General features: G+C 37.6%; 1 protein-coding gene and 2 pseudogenes across 5 annotated transcripts in view; all 3 read left to right on the forward strand.

Annotated features, from left to right (window-relative positions):
* Nucleotides 1–24,051, forward strand: part of ANKS1B (ankyrin repeat and sterile alpha motif domain containing 1B) — a 1,065,677-nt gene that overhangs the window by 15,356 nt on the left and 1,026,270 nt on the right. The window lies entirely within an intron of this gene.
* LOC144238358 (large ribosomal subunit protein eL33 pseudogene) lies at nucleotides 7,265–7,685 on the forward strand (annotated as a pseudogene).
* LOC144238359 (large ribosomal subunit protein eL43 pseudogene) lies at nucleotides 13,881–14,142 on the forward strand (annotated as a pseudogene).

Here is a 24,051-nt window from a genome sequence, read left to right on the forward strand (position 1 = left end):
TATTCAGTTGCCCCCTGTCACTTTATTGTAGGCTGCTACAGCCTCCCTTTTCCCTCTGGTGTGGATGATTGTCTTTCTCTGCCCCTCTTAATGGCTTTAGAGACTGAATTGTTCAGGAAGAGAAGGGAAATAAGGAGAAAGGAAAAGAAGAGTGGGAGAAGCCAGATGGTAGAGTAACGTAATGCTCTTGTTTTTATCTGTGGTAATGATGATGATGGTAAAAGACTCTTTCCATGTCAGCAATACTATACCCTTGTGTTGGAAGAAAATTGGGGTGGGGCACTTAACAATTCTAGCTAACATGGAGGTTATGACCAAAGCTTGAGTACTGTGTGGCACATCTCCTGGACTCTATTTCTTCCTTCATTTTGGAGGAGAGATGATGATAGTTTGATTGGTTGGTTAACACTTTATACATTTTTTAAAAGAGTCTTTTCTTTCATGTATATTGTTATGGATATGTAGTAGGCCTCCAGATTGAGAGAAACTCTTTATATATTTTTTGCTCTGTTTAGCTGAAAGCATCATAACTGTTAGCAAGTGCATTCTCAAGAATTTTAGTAAGATGATGATAATGCAAAAAGAGAGTTATAGAGAGTTATAAAAACACTGAGATAAAAACTGTCATGCACCAAGGAAGTTGAGTTTGCAGAATTTGATGGAGATAAGGATTTCAGCAAGTAAGTCTTTCTTGTTATATGATATTGCCACTATGATTTTTAAGAGGTTACAAAAAATATGTCAGGAAATTGACCAGCTGTATTTTAAAATATGGTAAATCTGCATGTAAAATGACTATTGCTCCAAATGAAGCGGGCCAGTAAGTAATTCATACTAGGGATTTCCCAGACTTTAATTATTGCAAGGAGTCCATAATTCCTACAAACAAATCTAAGCAAAGACATATCCGAGTAGCTCTTTTAGTTAACATTTGATATTGCTGACCAATAACCTAACCTCCTTATTTGCAAAAAGTTGGAAAAAAATAGTTTGGAAACATTGCAGAAATAATTCATGCAGTTATGTTTGATACTTTAAAAGACTATTCAGCTTCTTATGCCAAATTCTAGAAAAAATAAGCAGCAGGCAGTATTATCAGTTGCTGCTTTCCTTTTTGAGGTCTGGGAAGACAAGCTCAATGGAATGGTGATCACAATTTTGGTTTTTCTATCTAAGAAGGGAACCAAACAGGCCTGGATTCAAACAACATATTTAATGTGCAAGATAACATCTAGGGTTCTAAAGAGATAATTTTTCTTACTGTTTTTTTTTTTTTTTTACCCTCTTAACCTTTTCTTATCAGCAGTAACACCTCTAATAATGTATGACCTTTTCACAGTGTTTCTTTTTGTATCTTGTCTTTTTATTTTTAAGGAATCCTTGAATTTACACTTTGCAGTTCATGACATTCATTAGCAGAACAAGCAACCACACAGAGTATCTGTTCTACCTGTTCCCTCTACCCTTCAGAATCCTTCCAAAACTCTTGAACTGATAGATAATATTTTCTCAGCAATGCAATGTGTATATTGTTTCTGTGGTGGAAAGGAGTGGTGGAAGATCCATGTCTGATGTGACTGTCCTCTTAAGCCTTGTATGTTTGCTCTTTACATGGAAATGTGAATTTATAGGACTATAAAAATATATAAATATATGCAAATTTATATATTATATTATTATATAATAAATCCATATAGAATGAAGGAAAAGTTGAACTGCCAGGAATTGGAAAGATCAGGGGACAGGGGAGCAAGGGAGCAAGGATCAGGGGACAGGGTCATAGCGTATACCAGGGGCTGCTGAATCTCTTTGGACCTAACTTCATGGTTGGGGGAAATATGGGGACAAAATCTTAGAAAAGGGGTGTCTGGAAAAAATTGTATTACCTTGACTGTTTTGTGAACTTGAGAGAATACAGCCAAACCAGAAATCTGTCTTCACCTTACCTTTCTCACTTCCTCTCTGTTATGCTTCCCTTCTTTAAAGAGCCAAAATATAGTGTGATATGATTGGGTACCTTATCTCAGATGACAATGACTTTGGTAGCAATGTTATAACTCCCAGGAAGTTTCCAATAGTAAAGTCACTCAAGATGAATGCCTGCACTTCTCTTTCCCCTGGTTATTGGCTTTGAGCATTGTCCAGACCCCCTACTATTCTATTTTTTCTTAAATATGTATTTATTTTGGATTAGTGAGAAGCCCATTTAGAAAACTCTTGGTGATCCTTAATTGACTGTGGGCTCTTATCTGAATTGAGAACATTAATCTAGAGTTACAAGTTTATACAGATTCAGAGGAAGTCTAAGGTTTTTCTGTTTACTCTCTAGTTAACATTTCTAGCTTCCATCTCTTTCTGATTTCCTTTTTTAATAGTTCAGCTGTTCTCCTTCAGCAGCTCAGCTGTGTCAGCTCTTGTTGGTAAACCCTGCAGCCAGGAAACTAGAAAATACTCTTTGACAAAGGGGGGATAGGAAAGTTAGGGAACAAGGAAAATAAGGTTAAGAGAAAGAGACCTGCTTTGAACATGGTTTTCTCAAGGCTATTTTTGTGGCTAACTCAGGTAAAATACCTATGAGACCAGATGTCTGTCTTGGAAATATATATGGGAAACCTTATTCTGAATAAATGGTCACAGCCTAGAAGAAAAGGGTGACCCTTACCCCAGGGATTCAGGGGCTCTACCTTTGGTTTTTAGAGCTTGTTACCTTGGAAGAACTTGTGCTTTTAATCTTTGCCTTAGAAACATTATTTCCGAACATGCATAAATGTGAATCTTAATCCTTTATATTCCATATTTATATACCACACATATTGCTAATATTTCAAGACTTTCCTGTTCTTTTTGCAGATAAAGTGCTCATTTTGGCTGTTTTCCAAATATGACAGTTGGTGGACATGCTTCAGTAGAGAAAAGGAAATTTTCTCTGCTTATCTACTCTCTCCCGTCTGCCCAAGATAGTGTGTCTGTCAATTGTGACCTGATTTTGAAATAATTTATTAAATAGAGGGAGGCATGATGTTATTTAAAATTTTGGTATGACATTGACTTTTAGTCCTTTATAATAAGCTCTTGACTAGATTTTCTGGTGAAGTTTATTGCTCCTGGGAATTTAGAAATTTCTTAACTCCTTCAGTGAGTTTGGACTTGTTCAGTGTCAAGTATGAGTAATATTTACTCAGGAAATTAAACCAGCTTATTTATTCAGAAGATGAAGCATGCTGTATTTTATTTTATTTTTTTTGCCATGAAAACATTATTTTGGAAATATGTTAATTTTATAGGTAGGGAGTAGGTCCCTATTAGTAGATTGCTTAAGAAATGTGATAAATGAATATAAAATACTTATCTTTGGGAGGAGTTTATTGTTTTCATTAAATATGTTGACATCTTTTCATTTTTTATGTTAAAACTTAATATATGTGCAATAGATGGTAATTTAAGGTTTTAAATTTCTAATCTTTTCAGTTGAAGTTGGGGGAGAAGTCTGTAGGAATTATATTTCTTTTAAAATATGTTCCTTGGTGGGGGCGCCGGGGTGGCTCAGTCAGTTAAGCATCTGACTTTGGCTCAGGTCATGATCTCATGGTTCATGGGTTTGAGCTCTGCATCGGGCTTTGTGCTGACAGCCCTCTCAGAGCCTGGAGCCTGTTTCAGATTCTGTATCTCCCTCTCTCTCTGACTCTCCCCTGCTCACACTGTCTCTCTCTCAGAAATAAATAAAACATTAAAAAAATAAAATATTTTCCTTGGTCTTAAAAAATATTACTTCCAAATATATATCCTAAATCTATATGTCTAATTTAGTCCTGTCTCCTGTACTATAGGCATGCTATTCTGAGTGGCTTTTTATCACCTTCTCCTTAATGGGATTATGAAACTTGAAATGTTCATTATTTTTACCCACAGTTTTGCTCTGCCACTTGCAGGACTCCTTTGTGTTAGTGGAACTACAGTGTATCATTTTTTCCAGCTAGAAACCCTAGAGCTGTCCTTGATTCTTTCCCTTCCCACTTGTATCCATTCAGTGTCAGCCCTTTTAACCTATTCATTCCACTGCCATCAGAGGAATTGTTCTGAAACTCATTACTCTCTGACTTAGAAATCAGTGGCCCTCTAGTGCATAAAGAAAAAAGTACAAACTCTTTGGAATATCATTTGAAGCCTTTTGTGATTTGGCTCCTTCCTACGTGCCTCATTTCCTGTCAGTCACTTGTAGCAGCCTCCTCCAACCATACCTGATTCCTGTACTTGGAGTTGTGAACAGGCATCATGGGCTTTCTGCTTTCACTCTCTTTGGAATACACATTTTCCTCTTGTGTGCTCAGTGAAGCCCTGTTCATCCTCCTAGACTCAACTCCAGCCTAATCATCTCTTCTGGGAAGCCTTTCCTGATTTCTATCTTCTGTGCATCCCTGTACTTGTACACACCTCTATTTTAAGCCCTTAGAATACTGCATTGTAATTATTTGCATGTTTGCCTTCCCTCTAGTGCCTGAGGTCCTTCAGGCCTGAACTCTTGGCTTAGTTATCTTTTAAAATGCTATACAAATGTTACTGTTTTATGCCTAGAATATATAAGGCATTCTGAAAATTACTTGTTGAATGACGAAAGAGTGAATAGCTGTGGAACAGGGCATACTATATCTTTTTAGACTGTATCTTTGAGAGCAATTGTTGACTGAGAGATAAGTTTGATTAGTAACCCCAGGGCTGAGAAAAATTTAATCATTTGTTAGAACACCTACTGTTAGGCACTGTGCCCATTGCTGTCATTTACAGGACATTGAATTGGTTCATAGGACATTGAGACCCAGAGAAATTTAGTACCTGGAACAAGTAAGGAACTTGACTAAGTAAGCAACATAGTTGGATTTGGAATTTAGAATTGCCTGACTTAAAAGCCAATGTTCTCTCCTTAGTGCTGGAAGATTATCAGAGATGGGGCATGGGGGAGATGCTTCAAAACAAAGGCAAGCAGTGTTTTTAGGGTAAAGGCCTGTTTGGAACCATAACTACTTTTTGGTATGGATTCCAGAAATGTCTGGGAGATATTTTAGGAGAGGCAGTGTTAAGTTCATGCTCTTAGTAACTTTGAATCTGAATGAATGAAGAGATGATACGGTGGAGGGAGCTAAAGAAAATTAAACAAAATGAGGGAAAAGAGTTGTTAGATAATTTTGCTTGATAAATTTATGTCAGATTAAAGAGAATGCTGGCATTCATTGAACATCTAGCTTTATCATCTCCTGATCAATTCTCATAGCAAACCTATGAGATCAGTATTATTTTCCCTATTTGCATGAGGTTTAAGTCTTATGTATACTTTAGATTTAAAAGAGGTTAAAAATCTTGCTGAAGGTCATGTAGACAGCACCTGATGGAGCTCAGGTTCAAACCCACTCCTGTATGACTTTAACTCATGAGAAATGGAGATACTCTCCTTTGTACCTCCAGATATCTCAGTGCAGCTGCAGTATGAATCAGTCATCATAATGAATAAGAAGGTATTATACAGAGGCAAAATCAGTTTAAGCAGGTGGATCCTTTGTACTGGCTGGATTGTAACTGGAATTTTTATAATTTTGGAGGGAGAGGGAATATAATATAGTTATGACGTCTTGGGAACTCTTCCTGTTGCTCTAAGATTGAGAGAATACATCAATCAAACATGACAAACTTTAATAACCTATAAGGCACAGACATTGACCAATTGGATAGATGCTCACTATAAACATCTGGAGAGGCTGTATGGTGCATTCTAACCCAGTATCAGTCTGGTGGGGTAGATATGATAAGAACCTCCATTATCTGTAAGGCTAAGAAACAAAGATTTTTATTGTGTTACAGAATTATTTTAGTACCAGATTAATCTCTTATATATGCTAAACCAATTAGCATTTATAGTGAGAATGACATTTAAAGAAAATGAAAGGAGATGTAGAATAATGAAAGTCTAATTTACATGGTATACCGATTACCTTGCCGAAGAGCCAAAAAAGTTTTACTAGTTTGGTATTTGTTTTCTCATTTATCCATCTGCTTGTTCATTTGCTCATTATTCATTCTGTATACTTTTATTTTAACACTATTATTTCTGTCAATTCTGAGAAGGTATTTTTAAGCTGTAGAATAGAGATAATCTGAAATCAATCTATGCATGAATTGGTTATTTATTTACATATATGACTTATATACTAAGCTGTAAACTATTTAAGGATAGGAACCATTTTTTGTTTTTTGTTTTTTGTTTTTAATCCCTCTGCCCTCCAGTGCCTAACAGAGTACTTCAATACATATTTTGGTAACTGAATTAAAGAATTCAGAACTCAGTCAGTCTAAATGTATGTCTTTGCAACTCAACTCTGCAGGTTATGGGTTTCATGTATTCCTTGTAATGAGCTCTTAAAACATAAAAGTGACTGTTTTAGAGATAGGCAATATCCCTTAAGGTGACTAAATAAAGAAGAGATTAAATGCCAGGACCCCACAGTTAGACAAGGAGATGGCCTTTTAAAGACTGCTCTGATGTGCAGTGTTAAACCATGTTGTCACTGGTTTAACCATGACACTGGTTAAACCATGTTGTAACCCTGAAGGGTAGGAAGCAAGAGATGGTTAAAATTGATCGGGTTGGGTTCGGGACCAGACTCTCTAGAAATCCAAGTCCAGAAAACAAAGGATTAAAGTTTCCCCATTTTCCATGATGAAGATCAAGCCAGGGAGTTTTGTAACCTGATGGAGTCAGTAGTATCTTAGGTGCCTTAGATGGTTGTCAGGAGGGACCTGAGGATCTGAGGATCAGTATATCATAGCATTGATGGGAAAAAGGCTAAGTCTTAATGGTCTAGGCAGACAAAGGGCCTGGGAACATAGTAGGTCAGGGAGCAGAAGAAAGAGTGAGTTTGAGACTAAGGCAGGTTTTTACTTGATTGTTGAGCTATTTGTAGGTCTTAAAATATGAGGGAAGTAGTTTTAGAGCTGAATTTCTCAGTCTTCACATTGCTGATATTTTGGGCCTTGTAATTTATTGGGGATGGAGTAGGGATGTCCTTTGCATTGTAGGATTGCTGCATCCTTGGCCTGTACCCACTAGATGCCAAAAAAAAGAAAAATGTCTTTAGACATTACGGAGTATCCTGGTAAGCAAAAATCACCTTTGGTTGATAATCAGTTTTTTAGAAGAGTATGAATCAAGTGACCACTGTTGAAAAAAGAAAGAGTAAAGGGAATAGTGATTATAAGTGACTTTGTAGCTCTTTCCGCCATCTTTGAACCCGTGGAGGCCTGCTGGGAACAGGACTCCTGAAACGACAAATATGTCTGGAAGGTTGTGGTCCAAAGACATTTTTGCTGGCTATAAACGGGGTCTCAGGAACCAGAGGGAGCACACAGCTCTTCTTAAAATTGAAGGTGTTTATGCCCGAGATGAAACTGAGTTCTATCTAGGCAAGAGATGTGCTTATGTGTACAAAGCAAAGAACAACACAGTGACTCCTGGTGGCAAACCGAATAAAACCAGAGTAATCTGGGGAAAAGTAACTCGTGCTCATGGAAACAGTGGCATGGTTCGTGCAAAATTCCGAAGCAACCTTCCTGCTAAAGCCATTGGCCACAGAATCCGTGTGATGCTATACCCCTCAAGGATTTAAACTAACTGAAAAGTAAATAAATAAAGGTGTAGATTTGTTCTCTTGTAAAAAAAAAAAAAAAATAAGTGACTTTGTAAATGTTACATCATTTTGTATGAATTCCAGAATGAGTAAGGACCAAAAGTAACTTAATCATGAACATAGGTTGGAAGAATGAAATAAATACCAAGAAGAGAAGGCTTTTGCATTTGCAAATGCATGGAAATATGCACTATTTTATTTATTATTTAGATATAGAGAGACCCTGAGCTGAGGAGGGGAGGAGAGGGAGAGAGAAAATCTAAAGCAGACTCCGTGCTCAATGTGGAGCCCAAACTGGGGATCCATCTCAACCCTGGGATCACAACCCTAGCTGAAATCAGGAGTCAGGTTCTCAGCTGACTGAGCCACCCAGGTGCCCTGGAATTTATTTTATTTTATTTTATTTTATTTTATTTTATTTTATTTTTTTATTTTATTCTATTTTATTTTATTTTATTCTATTATTTTATTTTACTTTAGTATATGTGCTGGCAAAGCGAGCACTATTTCATTTCATTTCATTTCATTTCATTTCATTTCATCTTTTAATGTTTATTTATTTATTTTGAGAGAGAGCTAGCATGTTTGTGCAGGAGGGAGAGGAGCAGAGAGATAGGGACAGAGAGAATCCCAAGTGGGCTTTGTGCTCACGAACCGTAGGATCACCACCTGAGCCTAGATCAAGAGTGGGGCACTTAACTGACTGAGCCACCTAGGCACTCAACCGCTGAACTATTTTAGATTGTAGTGGAGAAATAGCATTTGGAGAAAGGAGATTGGAGTTGTTATAGTTAGCCATAGTTTGGGAAGAACTTTGAAAGTTAGAAGGTTTAATTAGGTTGGAATTTGGATTTGATTAGTTTGAAATTGGCCAGGAGTAAGTGTTAAAAAAAGCTCCTGGATTGAATTTATTTTTATTAGCTTTCCATATCCTATTTATTTCATTTTTTTGAAAGTGAAATAGGAAAGGAAATCCTTTAGCAATATCTATCAAAATAACACCAGCATCTTCACAGAGTTAGAACAAAACAATCCTAAAATTTGTATGTAATCAGAAAAGATCCAGAATAGCCAAGGCAATCCTGAATAAGAAAGCCAAAGCTGGAGGCATCACAATTCTGGTCTTCAAGCTGTATCAGAAACCTATAATCATCAAGACAGTATGGCGTTGGCACAAGAACAGACACACAGATCAGTGGAACAGAATAGAAAATCCAAAAATGGACCCACAAATGTATGGTCAACTAATCTTTAATAAAGCAGGAAAGAATATCCAATGGAAAAAAGACAGTCTCTTCAGCAAATGGTGTTGGGAAAACTGCACAGTGACATACAGAAGAATGAACCTGGACCACTTTCTTATACCATACACAAAAATAAACTCCAAAGGGATTAAAGACCTAACCATAAGACAGGAAGCCATAAAAATCCTAGAGGAGAAAACAGGCAACAACCTCTTTGACCTTGGCCACAGCAACTTCTTACTTGGCATATCTCCAGAGGCAAGGGAAACAAAAGCAAAAATTAACTATTGGGAACTCATCAAGGTAAAAATCTTCTCTACAGAGAAGGAAACAATCAGCAAAGCTAAAAGGCATCCAACAGAATGGGAGAAGATATTTGCAAATGAAATAAAAGATAAAGTAAGTATCCAAAATCTATAAAGAACTCATCAAACTCAACACCCAGAAAACAAATAATATAGTGAAGAAATGGGCAAAGGACATAAACAGACACTTTTCCAAAGAAGACATTCAGATGGCTAATAGACACATGAAAAAATGCTCAGTGTCACTCATCATCAGGGAAATACAAATCAAATCCACAATGAGATACCACCTCACACCTGTCAGAATGGCTAAAGTTAACGACTCAGGCAACAGCAGTTGTTGCTGAGGATATGGAGGAAGAGGAACCCTTTACACTGCTAGCTAGTGGGATTGCAAACTGGTGGAGCTGCTCTGTAAAACAGTATGGAGGTTTCTTAAAAATTAAAAAATATAACTGCCTTATAGCCCAGCAATTGTCACATAGCAGTACTAATGACAATAGCCAAAGTGTGGACAGAGCCCCAATGTCCATCAACAGGTGAACAGATAAAGAAGATATGTGTATATATCTATATCTCTATATATTTCTATATATCTACACACACACACACACACACACACACACACACTGGAATATTACTCAGTGATTAAAAAGAATGAAATCTTATTTGCAACAATGTGGTTGGAAGAATGTATTAAGCTAAGTGAAATGTCAAAGACAGACATCATCTGATTTCACTCAGATGTGAAATTTAAGAAACAAAACATGAACATAAGGGAAGGGAAGAAAAATAATAATAAAACAGAGAGGGAGACAAGCCTTAAGAGACCCTTAATTTTTTTTTTAATGTTTATTTTTTTGAGAGAAATTGAGCACGAGTGGGGGAGGAACAGACACACACACACACACACACACACACACACACACACAGAATCTGAAGCAAGCTCCAGGTTCTGAGCTGTCAGCACAGAACCTGACGTGGGGCTCGAACCCACAAACCATGAGACCATGACCTGAGTTGAAGTCCAGCGCTTAACCATCTGAGCTACCCAGATGCTCTATGAGACTTAAATACAGAGAACAAACTGAGGGTTGCTGGTAGGGTGTTGGGTTGGGGAAAGGGCTAAAAGGATGAGGGACATTAAGGAGGACACTTGTTGGAATGAGCACTGGGTGTTGGATGTAAGTGAAGAATCACTAAATTCTGTTCCTGAAATCATTATTACGCTGTATGGTAACTAACCTGGATTTAAATAAAAAATTATTAAAATAAAGAAAGTAAATCCTTTAATTAATGAAAATCCATGCTTTGTTAATTTTTGGCATTTTGTTCTTATCACCTGGCATTACCTACCTCACATCTGATCTCTCCAGTATTGTAGCCACTAGGGGACATTTGCTATCTCAAAAAGAGTACTTTGCTTACATTTGAGTCCTCACATAGTCATGATGAATTTAATTGGGCTGTTTCTGTTTTTGCTATTGCATCAGTTAATCAATTGATCAATTCTTCTGTAAATTTCTTATTACATTTACCAGAGGAGCTGTTCCAAATCTTTTCCACTTTCCATTCTTGCTCTAGTCACTCTCAGCAGGTAGTGTTATTTTTTATTTAACTGAAATTGAGGAAATTTGGGCATGAGCTTTTCAGAATTTTCCCCTATGCATTTCTCTACCTCTGTTTTTATTCTTTCTCTTTCCCTTTATTTCTACCCCATAGTAAGAAATGCTCCTCCTTTTTTTTTTTTTAAGTTTTTATTCATTTTGAGAGGCGGGGGCATGGGGAGAGACAGAGAGAGGGAGAGAGAATATCAAGAAGATTGTGCATTGTCAGTGGGAAGTCTGATGTGGGACTTGAGCCCACGAACTGTGAGATCATGACCTGAGTTGAAATCAAGAGTTAGATGCTTAACCAACTGAACTACCCAGGCGCCCCAATGCTCCTCCTTTTCTTTTTCTTTTTCTTTTTTTAATTTTTTTAATGTTTTTTATTTATTTCTAGGAGAGAGAAAGACAGCATGAGCAGGGGAGGGTCAGAGAGAGAGGGAGTGACAGACTCTGAAACAGGCTCCAGGCTCTGAGCTGGCAGTCAGCACAGAGCCCGATGCGGGGCTCGAACCCACAAACCGCGAGATCATGACCTAAGCCAAAGTCGGACGCTTAACTGACTAAGCCACCCAGGTGCCCCAATGCTCCTCCTTTTCCACTAAGACCGATCTCTGCATCTGTGCTCATGATGACATATCCTTCCTTTCTTTTCCAAGCCTTTGTTAATTATCCTTCAATTTTCCCCTTGATTTCAATTTTTATTCTTTCCTTGTATCTTTTATTAGAGAAGAATAAAATCATCCCATGACACTTGTTAAAGAACAATAAGGCATACTTTATTTAGGACCACAGATATAGGTGTAGAGACCCCTGCAAAGGAGTTTTGTAGTTGGAAAAAGAAATTGGGCTCAACTCTAAATACAATGAGGAAAAGTAGGAATTTACAGCCAAGGACTAGGATGAGGGTCAGTGAATGTAAAATTACTGAGAAGAAACTCTGGGGTAAGGGGTATTCTGGTTAATGTGGCCTAACAGAAATCTTGCTTTTGGCAGGTCAGGGTGATCAGACATTACCTGAGAGATGGTGGAGGGTGAGGAACCCAGTCAGATATTGAGTGTGATCAGATATTGAGGATGAAGAATTCTGGCTAAACTGAATTAGCAGGATTCTTCCTAAAATTGGATAATGAAGAGATGAACATGGAAGCCCAAAAGTTAGGGTGTAGTTGAGAAGAAAGTTCAGAAGATTCTGAGTAGAGCTTGGTCAAGGAGAGATTCTTTGTCACTTTCTTTCTGTAATCCTGCCGAGGTTTTTCTTCTTCTTAAATAAGAAACTGAAAAAATCCCCAAACCTTTCCTTGACCTTACCATATTAGAGCTTGCTCACCTCAGGCTTTTCCTCCTCTTTTTTTCACCATTAGATTGTTTGAAAAGAAAGAAGAACCCATGCATATTTCTTTACTAAATACTCTTAACGTATGTTTCTTATGCTATTGAAGCATCTCTCTTAAACTTCGTTGTTATCTTTCTAGTAACCACATCATATGGTATCCCCATCTTCATCTTTCTGTGTTTCTCAGCATCATTTGCTATTTTTGGCTATCTTTTCTTTCTTAAAACCTTTTCTTCTGTTGATCTTTGTGACTTAATACCCACCCACCCTTGTGGAACAGGGCCTTGTCTTCCCCAATGCCATTTTAATTCAGCTGTTGGTCGGCCTACCATAAAATGTGTGTGATACCCAGCCAGGACCAGAAAGAACTGCCTATACAAACCCAGCTAACTAGTAGAATCCAGAGCAGTTATAAATGGTTATTGTTTTAAGTCACTGAGTTTTAGGATGGTTTGTTATGCATCATTATTGTGGCAGTGGACAACTGATGGAGCACAAGAAAAAGACCTGAAGGGAATTATCAAAAAATTTTATAGAAAATTTTCTAGTTCTTTTGGATACAAGTCTCTAGACTGAAAAGATTCCCCTGGTATCCAGCATAAGGAGTGAGAAAAGACCACAAAGCCTGAAATTTAAGAACATTATGGATTAAAATTCTGAAAGCTTTGTGGAGTCTGTATAAAACAAAAGAGAATTAAAAACAGATCATATAGAGGTGAATGGAAATCAGAATGACATCAAACTTTTGACAGCAACACTAGAATATAGAAGGCAATGTTGCAGTGCTTTTAAAATTGTTAGGGAAAAATCACTTTAAGCTTACATTTCTCTATTTAGCCAAACTATCGATTAAGTAGTATAGAATAAAGAAGTTCTAAGACACAAAAGGATTAAAACATTTATGTCTTATGTTTTATAGAAACATAAGAAAGCTGGAAGATGAACTTGCATAAAACAAGGGAAGAAATCAATAAAGAGAAAGACCTAGCATGCAAAAAACAAAGGATTTAATGTAGGAGGACAGAGAAAAGAGGTTCCTTGAGAATAGTTCTTCTGTAGGCTTTGAGAGCACCTGGTCCAGATTGGAGAAAAAGGGTGGAGGACTATGAGAAGGATTTGGGAAAAACAATGAAGTGCCTGGTATGTTTGAAGATTTGGAAAAAATTGTTGACAAATGTGTTCGCCTAGGGAAAATACAGTGATAGATAAATGAAAAACTAAGCCGAAAAATATCAGAAAGGTATTTTTTAAGTATGGACACAATCACATTATCTGGCTCAGGAGTAATGAATATTTATGTAGTCATAATGGTATAAATACTAAGTACTGATTTAAACGTGCCTAGTATGTTGGGGTGGGGAGTGGGGAGGAAGGCTGATGGTGTAAGAATGAAATTCTCAATTACTATAAACGGAATTAAAATTATAATATTGGAAATTTGACAATTGAGAAATATCCATATAAGCTTTATATTTGGACCAGAGCAAAGCACTAAGAGTCCTATGAGGTATAGGGCTAGAGCAAATGGCATATTTTTTCAGTTAAGGGCTAGAAAGGAAATGTTTTAGGTTTTATGGGCCATACGATTTTTGCTGTTGTAGGGTGAAAGCAGTCAACTGACAATTCATGAATGACTGGACATGGCCGTGTTCCAATAGAACTTTACAAAAACAGATGGCGGGTGCTCTCTGGGCTCCGTCCTAGTTTGTGGCAACATGGCTAAATGCGCCAAGAAAGTTGGAGTCATTGGTAAATGCTTCTGTCAGGAAAATGGTGATGAAAATTGAAATAAGCCTGCATGCCTAGTATACTTGCATCCTTCTGTGGCAAAACCAAGATAAAAGATGAGTTGCAGGGATCTGACATTGTGGTTCCTGCATGAAAGCGGTAGCTGGTGATGCCTGGACCCACAACACCACATCTACTTGCACAGTAAAGTCTGCCATCAGAAGACTGAAGGGATTGAAAGACCAATAAAAGCTCCACCCTTTGAAACATTGCTAGCCTATAGTAAATGGGTTAATTTATGTAACAAAAAGAACAAACACTGATGGTGGGTTGGATTTGGGCTATGGGACATAGTTTGTTAACCTTATGACTAAAGGGCAAATGGAGGTGGAATAGGGATAATTTTCTCTTCCTAATTCAAGTTTTTTTTGAACTTCCCTACCTTCCCTCCCCCCGCCCCGCCTCCCATTAACTGCAGAGTAAATATAGAGTGATTTTCCATATTTCCCCTCATATCAGTGTCCAATTTAATATTTATTTGTGAAGAGCTTGTGCTTTAGATTATCTGAACTACTTACCATCTCCAAATGTTGACCCAGATTTCTTGTTTCTGTGCCTTATGTTCTTTCCTCTGGAATTATTCTCCTTACTTTACCTCTCAGCTTTTCAAAAGTGTATATATCTTTCTGAGTTCCATCTGAAATAGCTGCTTCTCTAAGAAACTGTTATAGTTTCTTTCCACCTTACTCTAAATCCTTGTCCAGGTAGCCAATCAGAGATGATTTAATCCCTCCTTGGGGAGAGCTTGAGTTTTGGGTTCAGTCAATTTGAATTTGAATTTATAATCTACTTATATACTTGCTGTATGACCTTGAAAAAATGTATTCAACCTTTCTGAACCTTTGTTTTCCTTATCTGTAAATACTCCGTATGGTTCTTTATAAGTTAAAGTGGTTTAATATTGTTTTCTTCCCTTTACTTCACTTTTAACACTTATCCCCCATCCCTTAGCAGTTTGAGCTCAGATTGTGTCTTCCTCATCTTAAATGAGGAACTGAAGTAGTTCTCTGTGCATTGATTTGATTGAGTTGAATTAAAAAGGAAATGTCTTAGTGTTGATTCTTAGCTGAAGAATTAGAAAAAATTAGAAAAAATTTGTATTTTACAGTTTGCCTGTTCCCTACTCTTTCTTACATGGTCTATTTTTATTAGTTCACTTATGTTTTCTACCACATTGCAAGGAGGTGCAGTGTTAGAGAGGGGAATACAGTGGCTTGATTTTTCCTTTGATGGGAACTAAGCCATATGTTTGTATTGAGTCAGCTACTCCAGACTCTGAATTCTCAATCAGATGGTCAGCAGTATTTAATTGAATTCCCAATATGTGCAAAGCAACATTGGGTGCTGTCACTCTAGGGAGGTGTAACCATCTGGAAGAACTTTTTCAAAGAACCCAGAATATGAGAATATGTCTCTTTGTATCTAAATTAACATGATACTAAATTTGGCAAAGTAAATAGCTGGCATAAATGCTGTCTTTTGCATCCCACTCACCCCTCTTATCATTCTTTCAATCCAAGAAAAGACATTCTCCTTTTTAGCTATGGTGAGGATAGTGTACTTTTTCCTTGATTTCTTTCCTTCCTAATTATTGTAATTCATGTAATACAGGATTCTGATGTTTAAAATCTTCAAGATCTTTTAGCTTTTAGATCCTCTTCTAACTTTAAATATGTATATATGATAGGGAGAATCCTAAAATGACCTCTTAAGATTTCCTTCCATAATCCCTAGGACTGTGGATATGCTGGACGTTACTTGCTTGATTGTTACATTGTATACCAAAAGGGATTTTGAGACATAATTAAGGTTACTGATCAATTGACCTTAAAATAGGGAGATTATCTAGATAGGCCTAATATAGTCACATGAGCCCTTTAATAGAATGTTTTTCAGTTGGTAGTAGAAAGGGAAGCCAGAGATTCAACACATGAAAAGGATCTCTTGTATTGTTGCTGGCTTGAAGATGGAGGGGGATATGTACAAGTGTGGGAGAGTGGCCTCTAGGAGTTGAGAGCAACCTTCAGCTAATATCCAGCAAGGGAATGGCTGGATATAATCCAAATTAGCAAGGAAATGGATCCTCCTTCAGTGCCTCCAGTTGAGAGCTCAGCCTGGTCAACACCTGGATTTTGTCCTTGGGAGACCCTAAGCAGAGAATCTAGCTAAGCCTACATGGACTTTGGACCTACAAAATAGATAATAAGTTAGTGGTAATTTGGTACATAGCCACGGAAAACTAATACAGCACAGTCTTCCCTATTAAGAGTTGAGTTCCATTTCCTGCTCCACTAGTTGTTGTCCTATTTGTTTTTTCTTTTCATCGTTAAACTTCTAAATGAAATTATCTAAATTTGCTGTCTCAGTCTATGTGCAACTTACTCTTTTCTCAGCTCTCATGCATCTGTCTCTCTAGTGTCTAAACATGACTTTCTGATGAACTGGCAACTTCTTCCTTACCAAACCCAAGGACTTCTCCATTTGGTGTTTTGTATTGATTTTCTTTCTTGAAATTAGTACTTTTTGTAATAGTTTTTGATTCTATTTTTTTTCCTCCTTTCTTCTGTTTCCTCTGTTGTCTTCATAGATCTTGTTGACCAGTACTGGAATTGAATTTAGGAGCTGTTGTAAAGAACCAGCAGAGGTGAATAAAGAAACAAGAATTTGAAGAAAAAAGTTAGGAAAATCCAGTAATTTTCCTGGTGTCTTTGTTAGCGTAAAGTTCTTCCTAAGGAGCCAGATGTGCTCTGTAGACATTGAATAGGTGTTATATCAGTTAGCTATTACCACAATAATGCTTCCTAACAAGGCTACCCCCAAACTCATGTTTGTATGTTGTATTAAAAACATAATAATTTATCATTCATGCATCTACTCATTTAGGCTGAGCCAGTCAGCAGTGGGGTTTAGGCTTGGTGGCTCTTCTTTTCATTTCAGGTTGTTGAAATATGGTTGGCTGTGCTGGGTAAGACTTTACATGTTTCTGTCCTCCTTGGTGGAGCGATCTAGCCACAGCATAATTTTCTCATGCCCATATCAGAGGTGCCCGAGGGCAAGTGGAAACATGTCAGAGCTTTATAAGGCTTGGCCTTGGAACTGGCATATACTGTTACCTCTCTCTCATTCTGTTAGCTCAAGTCACATGGCCAAACCACAAATCAGTGGGTGGGAGAATATATACTGCCATAGAATGAATTGTGTGCCGTCCTCTCCCCAGCCTCCAATTCCTATGTTGAAGCCCTAATCCCAATGTAATGGTATTTGGAGATGAAGCCCTAATCCCAATGTAATGGTATTTGGAGATGGGGACTTTGGAAATTTTTTTAATGTTTAGTTTTAGAGAGAGAGAGAGAGAGCGAGAGAGCAAGAGAGAGCGAGCACAAGCCAGCAGGGAGGAGCGGGGGTGGGGGGCAGAGGATCCAAGTGAGCTCTGTGCTGACAGCAGTGAGCCCAGTGCGGGGCTTGAACTTATGACCTGAGCTGAAGTTGGATGCTCAACTGCTTGAGCCACCCAGGTGCCCTGGAGGTGGGGCATTTGGTAGGGCATAATTATGCTTGGATGAGATCTTAGAGGTGTGCTCTCATAATGGGATTAGTACCCTTGTAAGGAGAGGCACCAGAAGGCTGGCTGGTTGACAGGTGCTTATTTGCACTCTCCCCCACCCTCTGCCCTCTCCCTCCCCTGCCCTTGCCTTGTGAAGACACAGCAAGAAGGTGGCCCTTTGTAAGCCAGGAAGAGAGCTCTTATTAGGACCTGTCATCATGATGATCTTGGACCTCCAGCCTCCAAAACTGAGAAAATAAATTTTTGTTATTTAAGCCACCCAGTCTGTGCGATTTTGTTATGGTAGCCCAAGTTGACTAATATATACTCCATCCTTTTAGGAGGAGGAACTGCAAAGATGCACATCTGATAGAGGTCCCTGATATAGGGAAAGACAAGAACTGTGACAAAAAATGCCATCTGTCAAAGGCATTAAGTAGTGTTTCACATTCTCTTCTCCCCACTCAGAGTAAGCATCTCTGCTCTACTCTATATGACCTTAAAAAAATTCTGTCTGTATTCTTTAGTTATCATTATAGGTTAGGTTATCCTGCCATAACAAGCAACTCCCAGCTGTCTCAGTGACAACACAACCAGAGTTTATTTCTCTCTTGCAAATTTACTGTGGATCTGGGTTCTTCAAGGTACATCCCTCTAGGTGTTGGTTTAGCATTCTCCAGTGCATTTGTCCATGGCACCTCCTCCACATTAACAGGCAATTACCATTGCAGGGTTGGAGGGCTGAACAACAACAGTTACGTGCTTTGGCTTTAAAGTTACAGATTTTTATTCCTGTGTACCCAGAAGTAGAGGAGACCTCTGTATTGGTAAACATTAGTTATGACTTACACTCTCACCTCCCTCTGCCTCCAGGCCTCATTGTCCTCTTCTGGGTTGCATTTCCTCTTCTAGTAGGGAAGGTGGGCTAGATGACTTTCTCCTCAGACATTCTGTAGTAACAGAATGCCAACAGTCTTTGCCTAGCTGCTTTGGTGCTGTAGATCAAGTGCCCAACACTTACCCCAAAGTCCCCCTACTTTATGACAAATATCTATGAGGCATCCTTAGCCTCAAATTAGTTTTCTAGGATCATTTACTATTTCAACTTCAGTCCAGATTGATACCCCATTGTTCCTTAGACATGACCTTAGCGTTAACTTCATATTGTTTTTATCCTTGACCACCCTGCTGTAGCCACACTGGCCATTTTATCCCCCTCAAATATGGCAAACTTTTTCCTGCCTCAGGGCCTGTGAATTTGCTATTTCCTTTGGCATGTTCTTCCTTATTCTGGTTCTGTCTCATTACTCTCTTCTCAGAGGGAAGAATGTTATCACTTCCGAATGGCTTTACTGCCTTATCTAGAGTACCTCCCTAGCAGTTACCACAGCATATTACCTTCATGTCACTTAGTGCTATCAGAAATAATTTTTAATAGTTTATTAAATTAGTTCCCATGTAATACCCAGTGCTCATCCCCACAAGTGCCCTCCTCCATGCCCATCACCTCCGTTCCCCTCTCCCCCACCCTCATCAGCCTTCAGTTTGTTCTCAGCATTCAAGTGTCTCTCATGGTTTGCCCCCCTCCCTTATTTGTTTATGTTTATTTTCTGTTCTTCCAAATTAGAATTTAAACTCTCTGAAGATAGGGACTTTGCCTGTTTTCATTGCTCTATGCCTAGCACTTAGAACAATGTTTGGCACATAATCCCTCAATAAAATTTGCTGATGAATTGATGCTGGTTCCTCAGCACTTGGTCTCATTACTTCCTTTACCTGGCTGCTTCTTCCACCCCCTTTCGTTTTAAGCAGGCCTAAATTGTACGTGCTCTTCAGGGTCAGCTTAAGCCACTTCATGAGTTTTTCACTTATCCATGTCTCCAGTTATTTCTTAGTAAGGAGACATCCTTTACATCCTTTGAATATCCATCAAAAATATTTACAGGTATCATTTCAAAGGACTACAGTATTTTTCAGATTCATTGTGTTTTTTAATCTCACAACAACCCAGCGATGAATTCCTCATAGATGAAGACGCTTGGAGTCTGTAGGTAGGGTCCTATAGCTTGTGAGAAATCCTGTCATACCTGGAAGCCATGTGTCTTGCTTTGCATCCAGTACCAATTCATTCCTCCATGTCACAAGTGATGTTCATTTCCTTCCTACATGTTGTTTAAACACAAAATAAACTGTGGTCCCTGTCCCAGTAGGAACAACATCACATTGTATCTAGTTCTTTCCTTATGTGTCTGAGTGTCTTAGAGGTGACATGTACCAAGTGTTGCAGGAACCCTGAGAAGGTAGCATCTGAGGGCCAATGACCAGCGGGAAGGGGACCTGCAGACTTCCCAGATGAGGTACTTAATAAGTCTAGTTTTGAAGGAAGACAAATCAGCGAGGCTGAGGAAAAGATGAAAATTCTGGACTGAGCCACAGGAACAAACTTGCAGAAAGGATATCCCCAGGACTAAGAATTCTCTTAGTAAGGTGGTTGTGGTTGAAGTCAGGCACCTCTCACTTGATTCTGAGCCTGGAGAGGAGGTGAAATCTGATGCTTCTGAGAGGGGGAGGACCCTACTGTTCCCAGACTGGGGATTCAAGGTTTAATGAAGAGAAAACCAGCTTGGGGGCAATGGGTGAAAGGTCAAGAAAGGACTACCAAAGAAGGGGCATTCTTCTGTTGAACGTTTAGAACCATGGACATCCAAAGGCAGAAGAGTGTAGAAAGGATTCAGTCCAGAGTTTGCACTGGGCATGCCCTATTGTATTCTACATTTTTGTAACAATTTTGTGCCTATAGTGGTATCTAATTTGTAATCAGAATGCTGGCCCTTCGCAATTATTAAAACGCTCTACTTAGTGATCTTAAAGAAGGGGATTTATTGGATCATGTAACTTAAATACCAAAGAAAGAATGGGTTTCAGATGTAGTTTGATCAGAGCTTCATTGTTTTTCTTTTTTGATTCTCTCAGCTCTGTCCTCTTTGATACTGACTTCATAAATAAGCTGGCTTTTTGATAGCAAAATGCTGCTTTTTCCACCCCCCCCCCCCGCCCCCTCAGTGTATCTTGCCATTCAGAAATGCCCCTTTTCCCATTAAATCAAGTCCTGGTTTCCTTCTGATAAGATTAACTATCAGGCCTTTCAAGATTAAAAACTCCTTTTGCTAGTGTTAGAGGTAATGCTATCCAGATTGCTTGGCTGCTATACAGCAAGAAGGATGGAATGGATGTTAGGGTGGCATTCTTCCATTTCCTCTGGAAGGACTGTTTCTTGTTCTCCAGTGTATATTCTCCAGTTTCAACTTCATGATGGATACTCAATAAATATATATTGAATGAACAAGTCAAATATTTTATTTTTTTTGTCCTTTTACCAGCATTTATTTTATTTCTCTAGTTCTTTCCTGTTCTAAAAAACAGTGCTTTTATTTTTTGTCCTCTTAATCCTGCTAATGACATGTAACTCATGTAATCCCTCTCCATCCTAAAACAAATCGTCTCCTTCTGCCATTCCCATCAAACTACTGTCCCACCACTTTGTTTCTTTCCTTTTATTCATTGTCAGACTTCCACCATTTTCTCTTTCTTTATGGATAGACTTCAAGAGGGTGGTTTGCTCTAGCTGTCTTTTCTGCCTCATTATTCACTGATACCTCAACTTCATGGAAACAGAATTTTTCCTTATCACTCTGCTACTCTCTCACATGTCACTAATACATTTGTTTTGTTCCCAAATCCAGTGATCTTTTTTTTTTCAGTCCTAATTTTCCATGATTTCCTTGTTGCACCTAGTACTGTTGATGGTCCATGCCTCTGGAAACCTGTCTCTTCATCTTGATGATCCTTCTGCCTCTCTGATTGCTCTCTTGTGTCTTGGTTTGGTTTGACTTACTGATAATTCTTTCTCTTTTTAAATTTTCTGTGCCTTCTCCTATCTCTTTAACGTAGATAGTATCCAAGTTTCGCCCTATAACATCCTTTTTTTTTTTTTTTAAATGAAGCCTACCATAATGTTACATATTGCTACATATTCTGTGCTGTCTGTTTTTAAAACCCAACTCAAATGCCCTTTCTTTGGTGATGCCTTCCCTTATCTCAACTGGAATTCATTCCCCAACTTCTAGTTGCACTTTATATCTTCTCATGATTCGCTTCACGTTTTGCTTTGTATTATTATGTGTGAATATTCTTCTTACAAGCTATTTGAATGGTGTGGAATTTGAAACACTTTTAAGTCACTCTTGAATATCTCAGTATATTTCTTAAAGCAAGTTGGATGAATTAAGTAAATTGTATTGTGGGTCAGTTTTCTCAAGTATTTAATCCAAGAATCACTTTTCATTTTTTTAGGAATTATTAAACTTATTTGGCACAGATCTAGTCATTAGAAAATTTAATTCCAATTAAGTTTGCTAATAACTATAACTTTTGGGTATTTACTGAATTTTAAACAAATGATCTTTTCTGCTTTTTTTTTTTTTAAATTTACTACATAATCTCATTTTAATCTCCACAATAGATCTATCAAATAGATTTGGGAATCTTAATTAATGTAGGTTGCTCCTCCAGTGTGAGGAGGGCAGAAGAATACAGTTTAAACATAATGTATAATAAGAAAATATGAATAGTCTTTTTGAGCCACAGTTTTTGAGTTTATCAATTTGGCTGAATTTGTCTGCTAGACTTTTTCCTTCCACATTTTGAACCCACATCTAATTTTAGTTTCTATATGGTATCCTGATGATTTTCTCATATAGAAATAGGAAGAACTCATTTATTTAGTGATGTTGATAATAATTGTGCTAACAATCAAGCATGCTTTAAATTGTTATACTTGTAACATGCAATTCTGACTACATATACTGTGTCTTTTCTTTTTGATTTTTGTAATAAAGACCATCAGACAGTGGAAAGCATTGTTATGACTGCCAAAGGGCATTGGTTTTTTGCATGGAACTGACCCCTGCAAGGCTTTAACCTACAACTTTGATCTCATTAGGAGTGTATGATTACCATTTATCTAAATTGACTACATAGATGGGCCAAAATACAGTTTACATTTTGATTCTTTTACATAACTCTAGAGTATTTAAATGTTTAAATGAGTTTCAAACAGATAATTAAAGGATAATTATATTTTGATGTATATTTATAAAACCTAAACCTATGAGATTATTTCATATAAATTTGGTAGGGCAGCAATAGAAATAAAAAAGTATTATTCTTAAAGTCCTGTTTACTTTTGCTTCATGTAAATGGTTTGGCTGTTGTGTGCACGAGCTGAAGTTGGCATTAATGTAGTCACTAGTTTATTGCTGCTCTGTGCACACCTGCATTTCAGCTGCATTTGATATCACCAAAGGGCAAAGGAGGTCCAGTGGGAATGTTTTCTTGCTGTTTTATGCAAGTCTTGGCACTTTTGCTCTCTCTACTGTTTCTATGACATTAGAATGGTAAACTGGTTTGCAGGATATTTAAACAGTTTTTAATGAGGTATAACATAGTGAAGTGAGGTACATAAATCTTGGGTACAGCTCTGTGAATCCACGTCAAGATGGAAAACGTTTCTAATATCTAATAAAGCTGCCTTACACCCTTTCCCAGTCAATGGGCAACCCTTGAGAGGTAATTACTATTGTGAATTTTATCTCCATATTACTTTTGATTTAGTTTGTTTTTGACATTCATATAAATGGAATGGAATGATACTAACTAGCCGTTTTTGTTTAGCTTGCTTTACTGATTTTATTTCTAAGAGGCATAAGTGCTGTTGCAAATTGTAGTAGTACTTTTTAATTGTTGTGTAGTTTTATTGTATAAATATACCACAATTTATCCATTCTACTGTTGGTGAACAATTGGATTGTTTCTAATTTTTGGCTATTATGAATAGTGTTTCCATGATCATTCTTGCACACGTTTTGGGGTGTGTTTGTGTATATACGTTTGTGTATGTACTTATGTATGCATTTTTGTTAGTCATAAATGTAGAAGTGAAATTTCTGGGTTACAGAGTGGGCATAATTTCAGTTTTACTAAATGTTGCCAAATAGCTTTCCAGAAAGGTTGTACAAATTTACACTTTTAAGCAGCAATGTAGGAAAGTGTCAATACTCCACATATTTGCCTACATTTGACATTGTCAGCTTTTTGAATTTTTATTCCGGTGGGTATGTCATCATATCTCATTATGTTTTAATTTGTACTTTCCCTGATGAATGATGTGTGGAGCATCTTTTCATATGCTTATTGGCCATTTGGATATTATCTTTTATAAAGTGCCTTGCAATACCTGTTTCAGTTATTTATTGTTGTGTAAGTCAAAAACAGTTTATTATTATTTTTTACAATTATTTGGGTTGAATTGGAGGTTCCTTTCATGATTTTGTCTGGGCTTTCTTATGCAGCTGCATAGATGGGAGTGATCTCTTAGGCTGAAAGGCCCAAGATGGCCTTACTCACTTGTCTGTCAGTTGGTGTTGGCTTTGGGTAGGGTACCTTGGTTTTTTTTTTTTTTTTTTTTTTTTTTTTTTTTTTTTTGTAACTTTTCT

The sequence above is a fragment of the Crocuta crocuta genome, unplaced genomic scaffold, assembly GCF_008692635.1.
Source record: "Crocuta crocuta isolate KB4526 unplaced genomic scaffold, BGI_CrCroc_1.0 scaffold216, whole genome shotgun sequence".
In the NCBI taxonomy this organism is placed as follows: domain Eukaryota; kingdom Metazoa; phylum Chordata; class Mammalia; order Carnivora; family Hyaenidae; genus Crocuta; species Crocuta crocuta.